The sequence below is a fragment of the Strigops habroptila genome, chromosome 4, assembly GCF_004027225.2.
Source record: "Strigops habroptila isolate Jane chromosome 4, bStrHab1.2.pri, whole genome shotgun sequence".
NCBI lineage: Eukaryota > Metazoa > Chordata > Aves > Psittaciformes > Psittacidae > Strigops > Strigops habroptila.
In genome coordinates this window covers 15,766,366-15,781,364 of record NC_046358.1, presented here as the reverse complement: position 1 = coordinate 15,781,364, position 14,999 = coordinate 15,766,366, and the positions used below count along the sequence as shown (strand labels likewise).

Sequence of the window (14,999 nt, the reverse complement as noted above, 5' to 3'; positions counted from 1 at the left end):
AATGAGTGAGCGGTTGCATGGTTCTGAGTTACCAGCTGGGCTTAAACCACAACAGTGTGCCTTAGCATGCTTTCCAGGAGAATCTGCTCCAAGAGACTGACTGGTCTGTAGTTCCCTGGGTCTTCCATTTTTCCCTTCTTGAAAATGGGGGTTATATTTCCCTTTTTCCAGTCATCGGGAACTTCACCTGACTGCCATGATTTTTCAAATACAAAGGACAGTGGCTTAGCAGCCTCATTTGCCAGCTCCTTCGGAACCTGCGGACGGATTTCGTCAGGTCCCATGGACTTGTGCACACACATCAAAAAGACTAAAGACAATACTAGGACTGAATTATTTTTTTCCCTTCTACAAAACTAGAAATAGGCTTTGGTTCTGACATAACATTAAGAATGGACGGTGAACAAAATGAAGATAAATGTAACAAAGATTGGTGTTTACCACATCTGAAAGCATCCTTTCCTAACTTTAGACAATTGTGGTTGCACAATGCATGCAAAGATCAAGCCTTTCTTTTTTTATCATTCAAGCACTGAATAAGAACAAATAGTTTTTAAGTTATTTGCAATTTACAAATAAAATCAAAAAGTAAGCCTTCTCAAACACTGGTAGAGATAAATTGTCAAGAAGATACAGAAGATGAAACACTGGTTTCACAAACATTAACATCAAATCTCTGCACTACCACATCACCGACCATGATAAGTTTGATTCAAATGAGACTTAGGTGCATGATCAAGCTTTATCAAGTGTACCAGAACACGAGACCAAATTGGTATCAGTGACAGGAAAGTGCAGAATATCTAACCCAGTATAAAATCATAGCGGTCTAAAATACTGCTTAATGCAAGTTAAGTCATGTTCCTATACCTGGTATACATTTTACTTTTGCTTTAATTAAAGTAAATAGAATCTATACAGAACAAGTGGTACCTTCAAATCTCTCTCTCGTATTTGACCAAATTTGACATGTAAGAACACATACTCCAGCTGAAGTTTCTGGCATGCAATGCTGTTAATCACACAGCTTCTGTGGCAACTAAAACCAGCTCTTGCCACTGCTGGAACTCAATCTTACCCACTCAGTAGTCTGCTTTTACAAAGCCTGCTGGACTCTAGGCATACGTAAGGGGCTAGAACAAAAGCCATCAAATTCAAAAATACCTAGGAGGTTAGGAAGAATGAAGTGGTAAAGAAAAGCAAACAGGCAGGCACACACAGAGCATAACCACGTAATCTGGTTTCCACAAAAAAAACACAAAAACTTTGAGGACAACCTTGACTCAAACCTACTACCAGAAATCTACAATACAGCAACTGCCATCTCAGCAGTGCAGCACTGACACTCAAGTTAGCTCAGAGCTGAAGAAGGCCATCCATGCATTTTCTAGTAGATGAAAACTAAAACAGAAAAACTGCAAGCGACAATGTGAGGCACACTGACTGACTCTCACAGGGCATGGTGTCAGCAGAGACATCCTCTGAAGTACAGCCAGGCAGTACTTCACATGTAACTTCTAAACATAATTCTTCCTGAACGCAACTTGAGAGCCCACACCAGATATTCAACCAGATTTAAAGGAATATCTTAAAATATGTTTTAATTGCCTTAGACTTGACAATTTCTATGTTTCCTTTACTTATTTTGTGTGCTGTTACTCTTTTTGCAATTTTACAGACCTTCTCATCCTCTATTGCTACAGGTCAAGATGTGCAAGAGTTCACGAAGATAAGAGATGTCCAGCAGGCAATTAAAATCCAAAGCAATCTATTCCAGTATTACTTTAATTTGCAGCATGCCAGCTATTATGCTGGCACCACTGATCTTCCGACCTTTGAGCTAAAACTGCTGGACTAACACCAGAACTAGAAATGCAACAGCCACATTAGCACAGTGCTGTCCCCAAGCTCGGGAAGCTAATATGGGGAGAAAGCCTAGTCAGCTCATATGCAATGCTATGCTACTGCCATGAAATGCTATCTGGCTGCAAGCTACAAACCCAGTCCAATGTTGCATTGTACCATGTAGGTACTGTGAGCTAAAGCTATAATAATAAAATAAAGCCAGAGGACAAGTTTGAGCACTAATCTGTAGCTGTCATGATTTTGCCCAAATTTGCTAACAGACACTGATGTACAGGAGATCCCACGAGGCTAGGGTCTGTTCCCAGTAAACAGCAAGGTTTGAGCCATGCAAAGCCACTCTTCGGAGCAGAAAGCAGACTGCAGACAAGTGCAGACATAACCACTAGATTCCTCAGAACTGGCTCAAGAGTCTCCAGCAGAGCTTTATAGCTAGTCATGAATAAATTCACCCATAGTGAGATGAAATCTAAAGCCCAAGGCATCTTCTGCTCTGAATATTGACAGATTTCTCATTTGTGTGTTAAAACAACTTGCCCAAGGGCATTTGCATTTCCTTACTTCACAAAGTCAATAAGGTAAACTAATGAATGAATATGAGGCACTGATATTACAGTAATATCACATCAAAACACAATCTCATTAGTACCCGTAAATAAGTGAAGTCAAGTACACTCAATGTAGAGCAGCACAATTACCATGCAACTACACTGCACAACATTAGCTACGTACATGATTCCGTATTCTGCCCAGGATGTCAGAATAGGACTCTGGCCCCTTCTAGTCCATAAAAGTACAGACACAAGTATAAAACACTTACTTGTGTCAATGCTGTGATTATCCCCCTTGATTCACCTCCTATATTTTGTTGGTTTGGGGGTTTGTTTGGGGTTTGGTTGTGTTTTTTTTTTTTAAATGAAGTCAGGTAGTATTGTCTAAACTAAACCGGGAGCATAAGGAAATCAAACTTCATCCCAAAAGTAATTGTTCCTGCCACCAGTAGAAACAATTTACAAAACCTTCCCCACACATACCTCTTTCTTCCCCAGCACCCTTTCAGATGCAGAAAAGGAGCAGTCCAGGTCATACTAACTTTGCGAGAAGCAAAAGCCAGTTCCTCATGTAGTCATGAAATTAGGACAACTGGTTTTTGCTCACAAGGCACCAAGAAGAGCACTCTCAAAGCTGTATGCTGCTATTAAAACCATCCTTCTCCCTGCAGCCAGGTCTCTGACCATCTAGAGTCTCAGAGAAAGGAGGTGGCTGAGACCAGATGATCAGCTCCCAAGGGACAGCTACAGTTCAAGAGGCACACTGTAAGCCCTTCTCAATTACCTTTCGTCTGGAAAAGAGTCAAGCAACTTTTCAGTACAACTATTCAATGAGATAATGACAACAGCTCAATTTCACAAGTAGTTTTATTATTACTGCATATGTTCATCTTGATGACATTCAGCACTAATTAACATAGTTAAAAACTGAACAGCAGTGGCACTTCAATACTATCCTAAGTCTTTGGTTCCCAATTTTGATCACAGGGATAATATAACACATTGCCTTGCAACACGGGGTGCCATTATTCAAGTGACTAACCTACCTGAAGTTTCCATACATCTCAAGAGCTTTTGGCACCTCAGATAAGTACTATAGCGATAACAAACAAGGGTTACAGCAAACAAGATAGCTATCTCTATTAACATTTTTAAGTCAGAAACTCAGTGCAAGAACAACAGTCACTCAGCACTAGCCCAAGATTCAAAAAGAAAAAACCTACCACCTTTAGAAAGGCAATTTTTCTACCTGGCAAAATTGCTTTGTACCTCCAACATGGAAAGGTTTTTGTAACTCTTTTATCAGCAACAAGAAAATAGTGTAATGCAGAAACCAACCACTATTTAAGGGTATTTTGCATTATACTATGCATACAATTACTTCATTTTCAAAAGTACTATTAAACGCTGACATTAAACGACTTTACCTACAAGCACACAACACCCACATCCTGTCACAGAGCCAAGTTTTTATTGCCACCTGTAAAATGTTACTGAAATAAAGCAGCACCGTTCAAGTCCTTTTCTTTCACAACGTAAAAAAGTGAATACGAAGGACCACACAATCAGGCACACTGTCTATGCTATTCTCATGTATCTTATCTCTTACAAGCAATAAAGATCTAATTCAGTAGCCAAGTTTCAAGTCAGAATTGATTCTAGCCATGTTTTCTGTCAATACCTGGAAAAAAAGCTAGTCATTCTGGAGGAAAGCTGGATTCAAATTTAAGAAATTAGTCACAATATTAAGCATTTAGCTTCATCTTTACAGATCTGTGTTGATTCTTCTCCCACCTCCCTTCAAATAGATCTTCAATTCTTCTTTCATTTGTAAAGCTAGAGAACCAGAGATCTTTGGACCCTTCTTTTCTAAATTATAATACTCAGAAAAAGAGAAGGGTAAACAGAAGAAGATTCACTTGTTCATACAGTTTCACCAACAAGATTTAAGCACAATTCAAAAAATTACCTTTTCAGCCCTTACCAACCAAGAAGTATTGGTCATGGTCATTCTGGAGGCTTTAATGCCATGTCAAATGGAAGCTCATTGTTCTGCCAAAAGTCTTTTAGTCCTCCACATTAGAAAAACAGACAGCTCTAAGGCAAACAACACTACAATCATTTACAATTCCTCCTCATCTGAACCCATCTGAATTGTTAAGTTGATGACCTAACAATTCTTATGGTTATCACCCTCTCCAGCTTCCTTAATGTTCACAACACTACCTTCCAATATGCTCCAAAAAAATAAGTGATCAAAGTGCTACTTTATTTAAAACCTGTCCACTAGCTCTCCATTTCACCAATTATTTGACCCTTGTTAATTCTAATTGCCTCCTTAAATTACACATAAAATCCTCATTTCATCTTTCAGTTATCTTCAAATTCCTTCTTCAACAACTCCTTAATTTTTCCTCCTTTATTAAGTTTGTGAGGCCTGTTTTACTTAGCACCAACTCACTTAACCTCCTGCCTCAAGAACTGAAGCCCATCACCTAAAGTCAGACTCCATCATATTTGGGAATATTTGGCAACTAGTATAAGTTGCTTTGGGTTTTGTTGGTTTTAAGCAAAATGGAGGTTTACAAAAAAGGAGCAGCAAAAGCCTCTCCCCTCCCCCAGCACTTCAGACGTTTTCTATCTCTAGGCATTTTGCACTTTTACAAGAGGCAATGTTTACCTTGCATACGATTATTTTTCATGTGGCCAGCTCTGCACAACTGCTGAGCTGTTCTCCATTAAATTGACTGTGTCCGCCTCCCCAATTTTCAGAAGAGATGCATTATATCTCCAAGTTAAAGAGTATATTCACAACGTGTGCACTCTTGCCCTTGGCACGCATGAAGTTGCTGACAGTTTGAGGTATGTCATTACACTTACGATCCAAGAACAAAAACATACTTCAACTATGCAAAAATAGAAAACCTCAGCTCAGCTGCTCAGGTAAGCACTGACTTACATACTAAAAAATTGAGATTTAATGATGCCAGCAATCAGCAGATAATGACTAACTTCTGTTAAAATAACAGTGATGAGCACCATTCACAACATTTAATTACCACTTATTACCATACCTTTGTTTTACTGAAGATGTGCTTTAAATTACCAACAAATTTGAAAGTCTTTACTGCATCAACACTACATATACAAGTGATTAAATCTGAAATATACTGCACACTGTTGCGTGTTCACACCCAATTCTAATACTGTTTGGAGACAGAATAACCTCTTGTGTTCTCAAATGTTATCTAGCACATTAACCTTGAAAGTTTTCTGGATGAAAATAAAAGTACAATAGCACAGGATTAAAAAAAAAAAGTCCTGACAATTTTAATATAAGATAAAAACCCCTACATAGCTCTAGAGATCATCTGGCTTTGCCTAGATAGGGAGGTAATTGTATAATATAGCAAGAATTAACTTACAGCTTTCAAATTATGTCACGGAGCCTATCCCACAGTTTGAACAGCACAGTGGAAGTGTCTGTGGCAGGCAGTACTCCAGAGTACTATGACCGTTCATTTCACTGCACAGACGTGCCCTAAAAACCCACACAACTTCAAATCCCTAAAAGGCTTTTCAATTTTGAATAAATGGCATGTTTTAAAAGTATATTACCATTTTTCTTTTGTTTATATTAACAAAGGCATCCTAGCAAGATTCTCCTACCACCTCTCTGTATGGCAATGCAATGAACACCACTAGATTTGGGACATCATAGGAATTTCCAGAGTTATGTCAACTACGAGTCAGTAACTACCCTGCAAGATGCTGCAGAAGCCAACAGGAGGAAGATTTAAGAAAACACAAACTGATTTTGTCAACACTGCCTTCTTCAAAGACTTCACAAGGGCAAAAGAAGGGAAAGAGTGAAGGAAACTATCTAAGGAAAGGACAAACTATGCAAATAGCTTTTACGTAAGTATCTCTCCTTTTCTCTCTCCCAAATGTTTGCTTTAGCAGAAGCTGGTGGAAAGCATCAGGTTTCTCTCTTTATTCTGACTGCTGTATAATCAATACAGTGCAGTCTATTGAACTATTTTATTCTGATTCATGCAACAAGCTGTTAAATACAGCAAAGTACAAGATCTGTGCCAGTATCGTGTCATTCATAAAGATATGTTTATTTTCAAGGCACGAGAATGTTAAACCAGAACTATCTTTTGCACAATTATGCAGTCCTTCTGCAGGGACTGGAAGCATAAAAATCCAATTTCAGCCCTTCTAATTTGAAAAAATAAAGTTGTATAAATCTCAGCTTCATTGAGCAGAAGCAGGGAAGGCCCTTTAAGATTTATCTGGTGGGGTCTCGTATTGCCTTCCCTTTGGCACATGCAACAATATTTCCACAATAGTATCAAACATTTTAATTTTAAAACTTTTTTTTAAAGAAAAAAGATTGGTAATTCAGAAAGTGAAGACAGAAATGTCATCCACAAAAACAAAACTAAGATATCTTTAAATAGTTCAGAGACAAGAACTGTAATAGCTTTTGTGTAACGGTAACACATTTAAGCCTGCAGTTTGAGTTTCATCACCCACCCATTGTCTTTTGGTTTTTAAAAAACAAAGTCATGTTACACTCCAGAGATATGGAGGAGTCTGATTTTTGCCACAGTTTCTTCAGAAAGAGCAAATTTGTGCTCTGGCCCTGACAAAATACAAACATTCAAGATGTGTACATTTCCACTTTCATCGGCCTCTTGGGGGAAAATAAATAAATACACCTCCCCCTTTCTTGCATGCCCACAGATAAAGGAAATCGAGTTTCCTGTTGCAGGTTTGCAACCTGAGAGCCAGCACCAGGAAGCCGTGAAACTGACACCAGTGGTAGTGCTGCTACCCGAGTAACCAAGAAAGAGACATCAAATGGGCTGGATACCGAGCAAAACTGTCACATTAGTTAAAAATAAATAAGTAAAATAAAATAACTGCATCTACACCAGTATTTCAAGCAGTAGTGCCCTTGGAGAAGGCCCTCCAGCTACCACCAGGTAGCTGTCTGCAGAGCCCAAAGTGATGTAACCCCAGAGTCCAAACTCCTGCTCCGAGAAGGGCTAACTACCACATTGCATCAAGTTGCTCATGGCTTTGTCCTGCCAAGCTTTAGAAGTCTTCAAAGATGGAAATTCACCAGTCACTCTAGGGTGGTCTGTCCAATGCTTAACCACTCTCAGAATGATTTATTTTCATTTTTATAGTCATTTTGGTGCGTATAAACTGGATTTCTCCTAGAGGAAACTAAGGAAAAAATCCTTCCCCAGAAGTTCACCAAATGTGGCCCAACCCTGCATGGTCACAAAATCACATCTGTGTCGGGGACATCTGATTTAGGAGACCAGACTAAACTCTGTCTAAAGTAAAATTACTGAAATACTAACGGTGTCGCTCTGGGAGACTCACTGCCCCCACCTTCAGCCAGAGACCCTCTTCTACTCTGCCAAATTATTTGCTATTGTTACAACCAAGTGACAAAGCCACACACAGAGGTAACAATTGTGAAATTAGATGAAGAAGCACCCTTCGAATCAAAAAGAACAGAGGAAAAAAAATTTACAAACCAGAAAATTATAATCTCTCTTGCAAAACACCAATCATCACGGATCTGCACCAACTACTTCATATGAAGGTGTGAAGTACAGTTAGGATTTTGAGTGAGTGTGGAGTAAGACCAGTAGCGTCTTCAGACCAAAACAGGCAATAATGAAAATACAACTTCAATCATTTCAAAAAAAGTCCCAAGAACAATGTAAATGCGTTCTTGAGGCTATGCATTACTTGGTCAAATCCACAAAAGTATGTATTTAAAAATGTTTGTTCACTCTTTAAAAGAGCTGTCTGCATTACCACCCACAAGAAAACCAAAGATACCCATCAGAGCTGCTGACGCGAACAACTGGCATACAGAAAGTTCTGCTACCCACAGCAGTTGTTCTACAGATATTATCGGCCAGCATTAAAAAAAGTTCTCTATTAATCCTATTTCACATCACATCAGCATACAATAAGCCTGCCATTTCAATTCAAAAGTCAGAAGACAATGGATTTAGCTGATGGTGCCTTAACATGCATTGTGACTCGAGAAATGCAGAGAGCAGAGCCATGCTACAAAAGCAGCCCTTCATAGTCCTGAAACCCCACCATCCGCCACACAAAGGCAGGCAGCAAGGCAGGCTGCAGAGCAAAGGAAGAAGTTCTGCAATTTCCCCCATCCAGAAAAGCAAGCATTAAAATTCACAAAACAATACCAGCCAAGTATATTAAACATAACTAAGTCTCCCAAGCAGACTCAACAGGTAACTTTTCTCTAAGTTATGCTCAACTTCTGAGAAGTGCTTTCCAGCAGCCTGGAATAAGAGCCTGTTTTCTCCCGGTGTCAGCTAGTTGAGGTTTCTAATCCACTATATTATCATCAATTAGGAAAAACAAGATATATTTCAGGGTTAACTTGAAATACTTTCACTGAGTTAAAACCCCAGGTTGATGCACAAGTTCAACATCAGCATGTTTTTCTCACAGCTGCAGTAAAAACCAGTCTCTTCAACATCTAAATGAGTATCTTGGGGTTAAAAAATTGTTACCTCAAAAGGTAAACAAACACAAATTGAAATAAACACCACCAAGAGGATTTTGAACACTGAAATAAACCATATGGAACCATGACAAACAACCCAGCTTTAAAACAACTGCATGCCAATAGTTTAATTTTGACAACTTCCAAAATAAAACTTGGTCTTCAAAGGGCATTTTGCTAATCTTTAACACCTGAAGAAGTGTTCTCCACTTTCTACAGAGCCCAAGACCAAAGGCAAAAGAGTATTCAAACGTCAATAAAAATTTCAAAGTGCCTCTCGGGCCTAAGCATAGACCACTATTCCCAGTAACAACTCTTCCTTATGTATTATCTTTATAAATAACCCACATTCAGAAAAGTTGTTCTATATAGTCATGCACCTTTTAGAAACTTGATCTCCCTCTCAAAAACTGACATCCATCCGCTGTGCAAGGAACAAGAGCTACTGCTATTGTACTGCAGCATCCAACACATCGAAGATTAAGTAGTACGAAGAGGCGAAACCACAACTGATTTTGATCCTACTAATTAAACACAGGCCTGCAAGAGAGGATCCACTTACAGACTCAGACCTTTGAAACAACACTGATGAATACTCAGTTAGCAATCATACAATTCACCAGCTATCAAGATTATGAGAAGTATTACGTCGCCACATTCAAATGAAGTGCTCTTTAAAACATGTTTCCATAAAGAAAACAAAGACTTGCAAATGCTTAGTCTCACTTAGCACTTACCATAACAGACGTGGAAGAATCTAAATCAAACAACCTACCCAGCAAACTGGTGCTACAGAATTCAAAATTAAAGAGGCTGAGACAATGACATAATTTAGCTTTACATATTCAAAGACAGACATCTAAAACCATTCTATCTGCTGATTCATGTTCAAAAGCACAGTTAAATAACCGAGCACTTCTAGTGCCTCTGCAACTCCTAAAGGGTTTCCCAAAGTTCAGAGTGCAAAACTACTATCAAAGCTAACACTGAAAGTGCTACAGCCTGTGTTAGTCTTGCACTGCCAGCTGCATAAGGATTAAAAAATACAATTAATCAAAACCACAGAATTATTGCCACTCAGCTTCACCAATGCCCATCATCTACAGGTTTACAACTGTGCCTTCAGTTAAGCATTGCTGGTAAGGTTCGACTTCCAGAAAACATCGATTACCTTTCATTAAATAGAGAATCTCTCACCTCTCATAGACCCCTAAAATCCCACTCTGTAAATCTCCAGCTTGAGAATCCTCATTCCGATGTTAAACTGAACTCACTGAAATATAAAGCTTAAAGAATCTCAAAGCTGCTATTTAGAGGGATGTACTTGATTTCAAGTGACTGAAGTGACATCTCCCTGGAAACATAAAACACAGAACAATGTGACATTTTTATCCCCTCACAGAAAGATACTTAACATATTATTAATTTTACATGCCAAATCAACAAAAGCCTCGCCTAGCAGATTTTAGAATATATGTATTTACACTGATAAAAGAAATAAGTAACTGCACTTACTATTGCTTTATTTCTGTCATAACAAAAAGTTAAACAAATGGGTTTCAGAATAAATTCATAAAAATCTAAGACGGATAATGAAATAAACCAAGCAAAGATACAAAAAGGTATTATAATAAGATATTAAAAGATAATTAAATCATGCCTTATTGGCTTTTTAAATATTTAAATTAAGAAGCTGCTGAGGAATAAAAGGAATCTGCCTGAAGCCAAGAAAGCCAAGGAAACAGATCAAGACTGTTTGCCAACGAACCAACACATGGGGTCAACGAGAATAAATTTAAACCTCTGAAAATGTCAGCATTAGGGAAATCAACTTGTGCGACTGAAATTTTGATGAAGGCAGAAGCTCTGCTTCTTCACCCCAGTAGGGCTTTCAAGATTTCTAACCAGCGGCAGCAAGAACTCAACAGCTTGCAGCAAGCCCCTTGCTGAAAGGATTAAACTACTGATATGGAGAAAACTGTTCCTTTTTCTTCTCTACAACGGACGCACTACAGGACAAAACAGATCAAGGAATAGAAAAGAAATTCAGCTGGGCCTCAGCCCTTTCTCTTACTAGCCTACCTCTCATTTTCCCAATGTATTTACAAAATTATCCACCTTAACTGAAAGAACATGACCTTTGTAAAATTCAAAATAACTAGCAGGAATATTTTATGTTCTTAAAAATTTAGTTTCTATCTCCTACCTTAGAAATAAAAAAATGTGTTCATAGTAGCAGAATTCCTAATTCTTAAATAGACATTTTAAAGGATGTATTTGAGACGCATTTACAAAACAGAGGACAAAGAGCTACGTAAGAACAAAACGTTCTCGAGGCAGCAGCAGAATGCTTATAAGCATGATAAGAAAAAAAAGTCTCCTTGAAAACCAAGGAGGGTGGGAAAGCTACATTTGGACGTGGTTTTGAAAACAACAGCTATACAAAAATTAATCTGAAACCTTAAAATAATGTATCTGAAACCTTAAAATAATGAATCTGATAAACCTTAAAATAACGTACCTGAGAGAGAGAAAAAGCTCTTCAAATCTAGACCAATTATGCACGAGTGAAATGACAATCACGAGTGAAATTACAATCATACATTATAGAAAAAATAGGTTGTGAATTACATGTCCCCATATTAAGTTTTTATTCCTGACCAGAGCTCCACCCTTTCACAGCTCTGTCAGTGCCTACCTCTACACCTGCTTGCCTCTTTAATCAAGCAACTTTTCACAGCCCTACCATAGTCAGAGTTGACATTGCATTTCGCTTCTGACTGCATGATCTAAGAGGTTCTACAAACCACAACTGAAAGCTAAGTATGCCTATCCCAAGCAGCAATGTTAACACTAAGCATTTTATTAGCATCAGTAATACCTTCTTAATACACTGTTGAGCAACTGAGTGCACATCCTTTAATCTACTGGCCATAAACAAACACTGTTAAAACGGGGGGAAGAAAATCTTCTGTCCCCAGTTAGCAATCAATAAAAAAGAGACACAGTATTTACAGAGAAAACATACAAACATGAAACTTTCTAGCTTCATTTAAGCAGAACATATGCAGTTTCTAACAAAGAAAAAATAAATCTGAAGTTTCCACATCATTTCTGGATTAATAACTGGTATGGCATCTGATGGCCTAAGGCATAAAAGCCTTAACAGTGAAACACAACTTGGAGATCTCTGTCTGCAATTACAACTGCCACAAACATCTACCTTCGTACTTCCACCTGTCTCTCCCACCACTCCAGCTGAAGGGGAACAGAGGCCAGCCCAGCAAAACCTGCCAAATAAATAACAACCAAACTCTCCACCAGAGAAAACACAAATGTTTATTATTCAGTTAGTACTTGCAGTGAAAACATGCAAAAAAAATGGTGTAGGGGGAAAGACTTCTCCCTTGTATAAAGCTGGTTTATGCCTTAACGGAATCTAATGCTTAATTCCCATAGTTAACGAGAAAGAAAAAATCTTCAATCAAAACTTCAAAAGGACTGCTTTCTAAAGAAAACACAAATCTTGGTTCATCCATACAGACCTGGAACCTAACGAAATGTGACACCTCTACTCTGAAAACAAATTTGCATTGTGTTATCGACTCAGGCTCCCTGCTCACAGATGCACTTCATTCAGCACACAGCAGTGGGTTCATTAAAGCAGCATCACTAACACGTTTAGAAGCGATCTTGCAGGCAAAATCTTTGAAACCGACTTTGTAATGTTATCCAAAAGCCACCTCTGTATTCTTCTTTCGGTAAAAACGTGCCTCCTCCAACTAAAACATACACATATTGTGGCCAAGGTTATACAAGGAGATCTTCATTAAGTTGAGCAGTTCCCATTTCACACCACTGCCTCACCAGGCACAAACGGGTGAATTCCTCATTAAACGAGCCGAAGCTGCATCACACTTACTCAGTGCAAATAACGAGTTATTTTTAAATATAGCATGAGAACATTAACATCAAGACTTCATGCAATATAAAGCGGGAGAAGAGCAAACAAACTCCTCGAAGGAAGGTTATACCTCTTCTCATCTACCTTTCCTTCCTTACCCATCTCCTCCTCCCTACCCGTAAGATCCAGTTTAAGGCATGCCACTTTTCCAGGCTCCCAGTGAAGAGCCAAATACCATCCGCAAACATTTTGTTCCTCCACCCCCTCTCTCATGAGCTGATGAGCAGTCAGCACATCCCCACCGGCACTGAATTACCTAATTGTTATCATGACTGTGTCCCCAGCACCACCTCGGAACAGAACCAGCACGGCTCCCCCTCGCCGGCGATCAGAAGTAAAGGACAAGGCAGCGAAGTGCAACTCGCAGCAACACACAAGTTACGCGCCGAGCCCCGAGCGGCCGCCGCTCTCGGTCCCGCGGGGCGCGCGCCCCCCGCCGTAGGGCAGCGGCCGCCCCCGCGGGGCCAGGCGGCGCGGGAGGAGCCGTGAACGGAGCGGCGCGGCACACGGCCCGGATCGCCGCCACTCACCGCCGCCTCCGGCCGCCCGCCTTCCCGCCGGGGCGCCGGCCGCGCTGCTCCCGCTCGGGGCTGCCTTCCCTGAAGAGAAAAAGACACCGATCCGCAAAATACCACCCGGCTCGGCTCAGCCCCGGCAGGACTCGCGCCCGGCCCGCCCCCGGCCAGCGAGGGGCCGCCCCGGGCAGCAGCTCGGCGGGCTCCGCGCGCCCCCCGCCCGGCGGGGCTGAGGGCCAGCTTCGCCCGGGCCCCCAGCCCTCGCCAGCGCCGGGGCCGCGCAGCGCCGGGGTCGACTCCCCACACACACCCCTCGGTCAACGCCACGGCGGCTCCCCGCGCCCGGCTCCGCGGCAAGCACACAGGCAAAAGGGGGACAGCGCGCAGCCCGCCCCGCCTCGGCGCTCCCGCTCGCAACTCACCCAACAAAGTTGCGGCGGCAGCAGCCGGCAGCTCCGCTCGCTGTACCGTGCCGGTCTGTGCTGTGCGCGGCGCTCCCGCCCGCGCCCGGGATGAGCTCACCCCGCCGCCCGCTCCGCCCCGCCGCAGCTCTCGCGAGAGAGGCTACCCCGTCGCCCGCGCTCCGGAGGCCCCGCGCGCGTTCCTATAGCAACGGCCAAGCGCCGGGCCTAGCGGGCGGTATAGGCCTGTGCCGAGTCCGGCCCGCTCGAACCGCCCTCCGCGCCGGGCACGGCCCGCCCCGCCCCGCCCCGCTGGCCGCGCGGGGAGCGGGTTTCGAGGCGGGCGCCTGGGGTCTGAGGCGGTCGGGCAGCTGTGCGGCGGTGCGCGGCCGCCCCGAGCCGCGGCGGGGTGGTGGAGCTAAGCCCAGGGAACCGCCTCGTGGTCCGTGGCCGGCGGCGGGGTATGTGGCCAAGGTCACGCCTAGCAGCGACCTGTGTCTGTACGGTCGGTAACTAGACTCCTTGGGGCATGCCCTGTACACTTTAGTCTTGCTTATCTCAGAACTTTGTGCCTTAATTGCTCTTTTTTATATATATATGTATAATTATATATATAAAAATGTTATATAAATATATATATAAATCTTTTAATTTATTTTGATCATTAGATCACATTCCAGCCTCCTGGGGACCTGAAGGGAGAAGGTCACTGTAGCTACTGACACACAGGCAAAACCTGCCAGTACTATACAGAAAGTATATACCAAGCTCTTTTACTGTTAGCCAAATTAGATTGAATTCTCTCTCTAGATATCCACCATAGGTGACAAATTAACAACATGCAAAAAAATATGAGCATACATCAACATCACCCCTTGTTCTGTGGGAACACTGCTCTGATTTCAAATGGCCAACCTTTTGAAGAAGATCAGCTGTGGGCAACCCATTCTGGATACTCTGTTGGCTGTCATTGTCCTTGGCTTAAGAGAACATTAACAATCTCAGTTGAACCAATGTAAGTGAAGCTATCCCTGAGCTGTCTCTGAAATTAGGACACTCCAGAAAACATCTCTGATTTGGGCTGGCGACATTCCAGCAGCGTGCAGCGTGGTGATAGCTGGAGCAACCGCA

The 14,999-nt window shown here is 41.6% G+C and overlaps 1 protein-coding gene across 5 annotated transcripts in view; it reads right to left on the bottom strand.

The window, feature by feature from the left end:
• Positions 1 to 13,973, bottom strand: part of SIPA1L1 (signal induced proliferation associated 1 like 1) — a 223,412-nt gene extending 209,439 nt beyond the window's left edge. For all 5 annotated transcript variants that reach the window (XM_030482943.1, XM_030482947.1, XM_030482944.1 and 2 more), the window contains exon 1: positions 13,890 to 13,973. The gene's annotated coding sequence lies outside the window, so the exon portion shown is untranslated. The remainder of the gene's footprint in view (positions 1 to 13,889) is intronic.
• Between the last annotated feature and the right edge of the window lie 1,026 nt (positions 13,974 to 14,999).